Genomic DNA, 9,131 nt, shown 5'->3' on the forward strand with positions numbered 1-9,131 from the left:
GGGTACCAGTACAGAGTCAATGTGGAGGCTATATACAGGGGGTACCAGTACAGAGTCAATGTGGAGGCTATATACAGGAGGTACCAGTACAGAGTCAATGTGGAGGCTATATACAGGAGGTACCAGTACAGAGTCAATGTGGAGGCTATATACCAGTACAGAGTCAATGTGGAGGCTATATACAGGAGGTACCAGTACAGAGTCAATGTGGAGGCTATATACAGGGTGTACCAGTACAGAGTCAATGTGGAGGCCATATACAGGAGGTACCAGTACAGAGTCAATGTGGAGGCTATATACAGGAGGTACCAGTACAGAGTCAATGTGGAGGCTATATACAGGAGGTACCAGTACAGAGTCAATGTGGAGGCTATATACAGGAGGTACCAGTACAGAGTCAATGTGGAGGCTATATACAGGGGGTACCGGTACAGAGTCAATGTGGAGGCTATATACAGGGGGTACCGGTACAGAGTCAATGTGGAGGCTATATACAGGAGGTACCAGTACAGAGTCAATGTGGAGGCTATATACAGGAGGTACCAGTACAGAGTCAATGTGGAGGCTATATACAGGGGGTACCAGTACAGAGTCAATGTGGAGGCTATATACAGGGGGTACCAGTACAGAGTCAATGTGGAGGCTATATACAGGGGGTACCAGTACAGAGTCAATGTGGAGGCTATATACAGGGGTACCAGTACAGAGTCAATGTGGAGGCTATATACAGGGGGAACCAGTACAGAGTCAATGTGGAGGCTATATACAGGAGGTACCAGTACAGAGTCAATGTGGAGGCTATATACCAGTACAGAGTCAATGTGGAGGCTATATACAGGAGGAACCAGTACAGAGTCAATGTGGAGGCTATATACAGGAGGTACCAGTACAGAGTCAATGTGGAGGCTATATACAGGGGTACCAGTACAGAGTCAATGTGGAGGCTATATACAGGGGTACCAGTACAGAGTCAATGTGGAGGTTATATACAGGAGGAACCAGTACAGAGTCAATGTGGAGGCTATATACAGGGGTACCGGTACAGAGTCAATGTGGAGGCTATATACAGGGGGTACCAGTACAGAGTCAATGTGGAGGCTATATACAGGGGGTACCAGTACAGAGTCAATGTGGAGGCTATATACAGGAGGTACCAGTACAGAGTCAATGTGGAGGCTATATACAGGAGGTACCAGTACAGAGTCAATGTGGAGGCTATATACAGGAGGTACCAGTACAGAGTCAATGTGGAGGCTATATACAGGAGGTACCAGTACAGAGTCAATGTGGAGGCTATATACAGGAGGTACCAGTACAGAGTCAATGTGGAGGCTATATACAGGAGGTACCAGTACAGAGTCAATGTGGAGGCTATATACAGGAGGTACCAGTACAGAGTCAATGTGGAGGCTATATACAGGAGGTACCAGTACAGAGTCAATGTGGAGGCTATATACAGGAGGTACCAGTACAGAGTCAATGTAGAGGCTATATACAGGAGGTACCAGTACAGAGTCAATGTGGAGGCTATATACAGGAGGTACCAGTACAGAGTCAATGTGGAGGCTATATACAGGAGGTACCAGCTGCCTCGACCACTCCCCCACCTGACCACAGGACCAGCACTACTGTCTGATCTTCATTCCTCCAGCCTTCATCTCCGTCCCTGGAGTCTCTTCACCAAATAAGTAAAGCTAGTATAAGAAACCTGTCCCATTCTACTTGTCTATTATCTTTGTTTAGAAATGGTAAATTTCTTTTAAGCATTTAGAAATATATAAACAGTAGAACGAGCAAAGTCAGAGTCTGGTATATAAATGTATACAGTTTGTTTACAATGTATATGATGGTGTGTCTAGACATTATGGACCGTATTTTAATAGGAAAGGTGTGAACAGCAGTAGTTATATAGGATGAGCCTTGACTAGAATACAGGGTGGAGTACTGGGTGGTAGACAGCTAGTAACAGTGACTAATGTTCAGGACAGGGTACTGTGAGGAGGCCGGCTAGTGGTGTCTATTTAACAGTCTGATGACCTGGAGACAGACCACACATTAACCACACAATAAGTATTGTGGTGGCAGCATCATGTTATGGGTATGCTTGTCACCGGCAGGGACAGGGGAGTTTGTCAGGATCAAAAGAAATATGAAAGGAGCAAAGTGTAGACTTTGTATAGGCACTGTACAGCCTTAACTGTGGAGTGACCCCATAAAATAGGATATCAGCCAACTCAGTGACAACCACAGAACACAACTATGTATAGTTCACACAAATATTAGTCTCTTAGCTCTTATTGCAGGACTTTGACTGTGGTACATAACCTCCTCTGTCAACGTATTGTGTGTATTGAATATTCATATTGGACAGCCTTACCTATAGAGTAGCACCACCAACCATCAGCCCATTCTCTTCTTGATGTCAAAGCTGCAGTGTATTGTTGCTATAGGAGTTTATGATTAATAATCCTATTTCAAGACACACTAAGATGTCACCATACATTTCCTTTAAAGCCCCTCTGTCAGATATAAATCATCAGAGCGGGAAACCAACTGACATGGAAACAATGGAGCAAATGTATCACTATCAGAGGGGTGTATTATGACATCATATAGAACTACGCAGACATTCCAAATATCACTTGATTATCAGAGGGGTGTATTATGACATCAGATAGAACTACTCAGACATTCCAAATCAGGCTTCATCCATATCATGAAGGTGGATATTGATCCAACAATTTCCAAAGTAATGACCGGGCTACAGTTGAAGCCAACGATTACATACACTTAGGAGCATTGGTAAGGCTTCTCCCCTGTGTGAATGTTCTCATGAGCTTTCAGGTGTCCTTTCTGGTTAAACATCTTTCCACATTGCGAGCAGTGTTAAGGCTTCTCCACTGTGTGAATTCTCTCATGCTGTTTCAGATTCCTCAAATCGTTAAAACCCTTTCCACACTGGGAGCAGTGGTAAGCCTTCTCCCCTTTGTGAATTCTCTCATGCTGTTTCAGGTTCCCCAAATTGTTAAAACCCTTTTCACACTGGGAGCAGTGGTAAGGCTTCTCCCCTGTGTGTATTCTCTCGTGCTGTTTCAGGGCCCCTAACTGGTTAAAACACTTGCCACACTGGGAGCAGTGGTAAGGCTTCTCCCCTGTGTGTAATCTTTCGTGTTTTTTAAGATCCCCTGCCCAGCTGAAACACTTTCCACACTGGGAACATTGGTAAGGCTTCTCCCCTGTGTGAATGTTCTCATGAGCTTTCAGATGTCCTTTCTGGCTAAACATCTTTCCACATTGAGAGCAGTGGTAAGGCTTCTCCCCTGTGTGAATTCTATCATGCCGTTTCAGCTTCCCCAAATCGTTAAAACCCTTGCCACACAGGGAGCAGTGGTAAGGCTTCTCCCCTGTGTGAATTCTATCATGCCGTTTCAGCTTCCCCAAATTGTTAAAACCCTTTCCACAATGGGAGCAGTGGTAAGGATTCTCCCCTGTGTGCATTCTCTCATGCCGTTTCAGCTCTCCTGACTGGTTGAAACACTTTCCACACTGGGAGCAGTGGTAAGGCTTCTCCCTGTGTGTAGTCTCTCATGTTGGTTCAGGTTTCCTTTATGGCTAAAACTCCTTCCACACTTGGAGCAGTGGTAGGGCTTCTCCCTGTGTGTATTCTCTCATGTCGTTTCAGCTTCCCGAAATCTTTAAACCCTTTCCACAATGGGAGCAGTGGTAAGGATTCTCCCTGTGTGCATTCTCTCTTTCAGCTTCCCCAAACCCTTTCCACACTGGTGATAAGGCTTCTCCCCAGTGGTTGGTTCAGGTTTCCTTTATGATTCTTCCACACTTGGAGCTGTGTGTATTCTCTCATGTCGTTTAAGCGCACTTAAGTGGTTACAACCCTTTCCACAGTGGGAACACTGGTGTCTTCTTGCTGGTTTGGACGTCCCTGGCTCTGGTTCCTCCGAGTCTGGTCTTTCTCCTGCCAAAGACAGTGTTTAAAAAAAAATAGAGACCTGAATGAAACCTCCACATGATAAAACGGCCTTGCTACGAGGGTAAATCCTAATCAGATCTCTCAATAACCTAAGTCCAGTTTTAACAATCTTAGTGTGATTTTTAAAAAATGTTGTAGAGTTTCCTGGTAATTACTGATAATGTTTCCACTACTTATTTATTCATTCTGTTTTTGTCAGAACACAAAAAACTAAACAGTTCTAGGACACTCAAGACACAGACGTCACTGGATTCCAATCGAGCAGGTAGTTCTAAATATATAACTTTCATAGCTGTATGATACAGAATGCGACCTACAGTCGTTGCCAAAAGTTTTGAGAATGAAAAATATTACTTTCCACAAAGTTTGCTGCTTCAGTGTCTTTAGATATTTTTGTCAGATGTTACTATGGAATGCTGAAGTATAATTACAAGCATTTCATAAGTGTCAAAGGCTTTTATTTACAATGACATGAAGTTGATGCAGTGTCAATATTTGCAGTGTTGATCCTTCTTTTTCAAGACCTCTGCAATCTGCCCTGGCATGCTGTCAATTAACTTCTGGGCCACTGACGGCAGCCCATTCTTGCATAATCAATCCTTGGATTTTGTCAGAATTTGTGGGTTTTTGTTTGTCCACCCGCCTCTTGATGATTGACCACAAGTTCTCAATGGGATTAAGGTCTGGGGAGTTTCCTGGCCATGGACCCAAAATATTGATGTTTTGTTACCCGAGCCACTTAGTTATCACTTTTGCCTTATGGCAAGGTGCTCCATCATGCTGGAAAAGGCATTGTTCGTCACCGAACTGTTCCTGGATGGTTGGGAGAAGTTGCTCTCGGAGGATGTGTTGGTACCATTCTTTATTCATGGCTGTGTTCTTAGGCAACATTGTGAGTGAGCCCACACCCTTGGCTGAGAAGCAACCCCACACATGAATGGTCTCAGGATGCTTTACTGTTGGCATGACACAGGACTGATGGTAGCGCTCACCTTGTCTTCTCCGGACAAGCTTTTTTCCGGATGCCCCAAACATTCGGAAAGGGGATTCATCAGACAAAATAACTTTACCCCAGTCCTCAGCAGTCCAATCCCTGTAACTTTTGCAGAATATCAGTCTGTCCCTGATGTTTTTTCCTGGGGAGAAGTGGTTTCTTTGCTGTCCTTCTTGACACCAAAAGTCTTCACTTCACTGTGCGTGCAGATGCACTCACACCTGCTTGCTGCCATTCCTGAGCTCTGTACTGTTGGTGCCCCGATCCCGCAGCTGAATCAACTTTAGGAGACGGTCCTGGCACTTGCTGGACTTTCTTGGGTGCCCTGAAGCCTTCTTCACAACAATTGAACCGCTCTCCTTGAAGTTCTTGATGATCCGATAAATGGTTGATTTAGGTGCAATCTTACTGGCAGCTATATCCTTGCCTGTGAAGCCCTTTTGTGCAAAGCAATGAGGACGGCACCTGTTTCCTTGCAGGTAACCGTGGATGACATATGAAGAACAATGATTCCAAGCACCACCCTCCTTTTGAAGCTTCCAGTTTTGGGGGGACTCAGTTCAATTGCATGGAAAAGAGGGACTTTGCAATTAATTGCAATTCATCTGAACACTCTTCATAACATTCTGGAGTATATGCAAATTGCCATCATACAAACGGAGGCAGGAGATTTGGTGAAAATTAACATTTGTGTTATTCTCAAAACTTTTGGCCACGTCTGTACACACTTCCTTAAACATAACATAAGTAAATAAGTAATTTTAGTCCAAAACTTGTTTTTATGTTGAAAACACAAAGCACATCAGTAAAATCTCCCCATTGTTGAAAGGGTTTGACACCTGCTGTTTAAATGGCCCAATTTCTTATTTAGACGTTCACAGATTTTCAACATTTTGACTATCGCTGATGTCATATTTTGGGTAAAGTAAAAAACTAAGGTGAAATATTTGGAAAGATGTTCCTAAAACTGATAGTAACTACAATAAACAAATTATAAAACAATGTGAAGTGTTCACCTGTTGGATGTTTAATGAGCTGAAAAAAAAGATTGCAGAATTTTTTACATCCCTGTTAGTTAACATTTATTCTCTGCCAAGATAATCCACCTGACAGGTGTGGCATATCAAGAAGCTGATTGAACAGCTTGATTATTACACAGGTGCACCTTGTGCTGGGGAAAATAAAAGGCCACTAAAATGTGCAGTTTTGTCACAATGCCACAAATGTCTCAGAGGGAGCGTGCAATTGGCATGCTGACTGCAGGAATGTCAATTTTTATATATATTTTTTACAGAGACAGACACAAAGATCAGTAACAAGACAAAGTCCTGAAAAAGATCCGTAATTTTTTTTTCTGAGTTTATTTTGTATATGTTGAAAAGTTTTTTTCTTTTCTCAAACATAAATAAACAACTCCAGGTGAAACACAAAGGCCTTAGCTGTAATAAAATAACAAATTAACTGGCAAAGCAGCAGAGTGAGGCCCGCATCCAGCAACGTCACGGGTCACGTTTTTGCAGCCGTTTTGGGTAAACTTCTCCTTTAAAGCATCAGACTCCATAGTAATTCATCATTAGATGCTACAGTCCTCCTTTAAGACTCCATAATGTTTCATCATTAGATGCTACAGTCCTCCTTTAAGACTCCATAAGGTTTCATCATTAGATGCTACAGTCCTCCATTAAGACTCCATAATGTTTCATCATTAGATGACTTAAGACTCCATAATGTTTCATCATTAGATGTTACAGTCCTCCTTTAAGACTCCATAATGTTTCATCATTAGATGCTGCCTCCATTAAGACTCCATAATGTTTCATCATTAGATGCTACAGTCCTCCTTTAAGACTCCATAATGTTTTTAGAATGTGTCCTGGAAGTGCTAATTTGTTTCTCTATCTATTCTACTCTCATCCTTTCAGTTTTAATAATATTTAATAATAATAATGTTATAACAGGTAATAACTAACTTTAAGAACTAGGGTCAATACCTGCCTGGCGCCCCAACAAAATATTTCTTTACCCCCCTCTAACAATACCGCTACAGAATTAGCATAGTAGGCCATGTAATTTAAGGTAATCTGAAATATTTAGGACTAACTTATTCCTTGCCACCCATTCTGAAACTCACTGCAGCTCTTTGTTAAGTGTTGCTGTCATTTCAGTTTCCGTGGCAGCTGACGTGTACAGTGTTGAGTCATCCGCATACAGACACACTGGCTTTACTCAAATGTTGTTGGCATGTCGTTGGTAAAGATTGAAAAAGGTAGGTGCCAAACAGCTGCCCTGGGGAATTCCTGATTCTACCTTGATTGTGTTGTACAGGCTTCCATTAAAGAACACTCTCTGTGTTCTGTTAGACAGGTAGCTCTGGGGCGGCAGGTAACCTAGTGGTTAGAGCGGTAGGCCAGTAACCAAAAGGTTGCTGGATCGAATCCCCGAGTTGACATGGTAAAACTCTGTCGTTCTGCCCCTGAACAAGGCAGTCCTAAGCAGTCATTGAAAATAAGAATTTGTTCTTAACCAACTTGCCTAGTTAAATAAAAGGTTAGTTTTTTTTTTGAACTCTTTATCCACAATATAGCAGGGGTGTAAAGCCATACGTTTTTTTCAGCAGCAGACTACGATCGATAATGTCAAAAGCCGCACTGAAGTCTAACAAAACAGCCCAAACAATATTTTTATCATCATCAATTTCTCTCAGCCAATCAGTCCTTTTAAGTGCTGTGTTTATTGAATGTCCTTCCCTATAAACCTGATCACAGCTTTCCTCAGTATTAGTTCATTAATTAACAGTGTCTAGAGTTTAGTTTGCCTGTTCAACAGTCTTGTAAAGATAGGGGGTTGACTGGGACAGCAATGCAATGTTTTAGGATATAAAACAAGCACCTTATAATGTTTTAAAGCTAACAAATTATTTTTTGTAAAACAGTGGGTACCTGTTCAGGGGCAGAACGACATTTTGGATCATCTTGAAATTCTCTTTAAAGTCCAAACTTTAACCAAGGTTTTATATGGTCTATTGGTTTCTCTCTTTTCATTGGCAGAATCCTTTTTCAGTGTTATGATATTCATAACATCCATATCCACCAGTCTATCTTCCTGTCAACTAACAGAACTCCTGCTGGTTGTCCTGGTAACAGATACCGGTGGGCAGATCTATTGTATTTGTTCAAACTAAACTACAGCACTTACTTTGATGAGTCAAATCTGATCCTTTCTTCTCTTCTCCTCCTCTCACAGTTCCACTAAGCGCCGTTGTTTTCCTGCAGTCCACCAGCAGCACAGACAACCTCTTCATACCCAGCAGTAAGGTGCGACCGGGAGAGGCACGACACATGGACTCCGGGAGGCTGGAAGGGCTAGCGTTGTCCTGGTAACCATAAAGAGGGGACACAGATGCACATCATTATGGAAGCTGATGTCACTGTTGTCATAAAGTGCTCTACAGAAACCCAGCCCAAGCCGATAAAGCAAGCTGTATGCTAGACCAGACGAAGCTGTACCATCTGGTGTTCTGATCTGGAGAGACTCTTCTCTGCCTCGTCAGCATCAGGATGTTGTTGAGGCTCCGCAGAGGATCCATCATAGTCATGTCTCTCTCCTGTGTGAATGAGAACATCAAACAGATGGTAAACTTCTGATCTTCTATTGCAATCACAGAGTCTTACAAGAGGCATGAATATGTCTAAAACGGCCTAAAATAACAATCTTGATGCAAACGTAAAAGGGTTGTTCCACAAAATGGGTGCCTTTTTTATATTTTAAGTAGAACATACGCAGCCATATTGAATTTTAAAAGACTGTTATACTAGATGAGGGGAACTTTAATGTCGACCACATGGAGAATTCAATACATCTAATTGAAAAGTCCCAAAAGTATATGAACCAATGGCAGATCGACCATTTAACAATTCCTACAGTAAGAATGCCCATTCAAAACCCCACATTAGTTCAACAACTGCATAGTTTGTGTCCTTGTTTTTAAGACAGTACTCACTGGTGTCAATCGGATCTTCTGTCTCCTCCTTTTTCACTCCCAAAACGTCTTCCTCCTTCACGTTTATTAAGATAGCATCCTCTTCCTCTCTAAAAGGTTCTTTCTCTTCTTTCACCATAACAGCCTCCTCTTCCTCCTTTTTCATTCTG

At 42.3% G+C, this 9,131-nt stretch overlaps 2 pseudogenes; both read right to left on the bottom strand.

Annotated features, from left to right (window-relative positions):
- LOC135560365 (zinc finger protein 239-like) overlaps nucleotides 1–8,350 on the bottom strand; it is a 48,748-nt pseudogene extending 40,398 nt beyond the window's left edge.
- On the bottom strand, nucleotides 2,648–7,953 carry LOC135560276 (zinc finger protein 239-like; annotated as a pseudogene).
- Nucleotides 8,351–9,131: the final 781 nt, after the last annotated feature.

The sequence above is a fragment of the Oncorhynchus nerka genome, linkage group LG15, assembly GCF_034236695.1.
Source record: "Oncorhynchus nerka isolate Pitt River linkage group LG15, Oner_Uvic_2.0, whole genome shotgun sequence".
NCBI lineage: Eukaryota > Metazoa > Chordata > Actinopteri > Salmoniformes > Salmonidae > Oncorhynchus > Oncorhynchus nerka.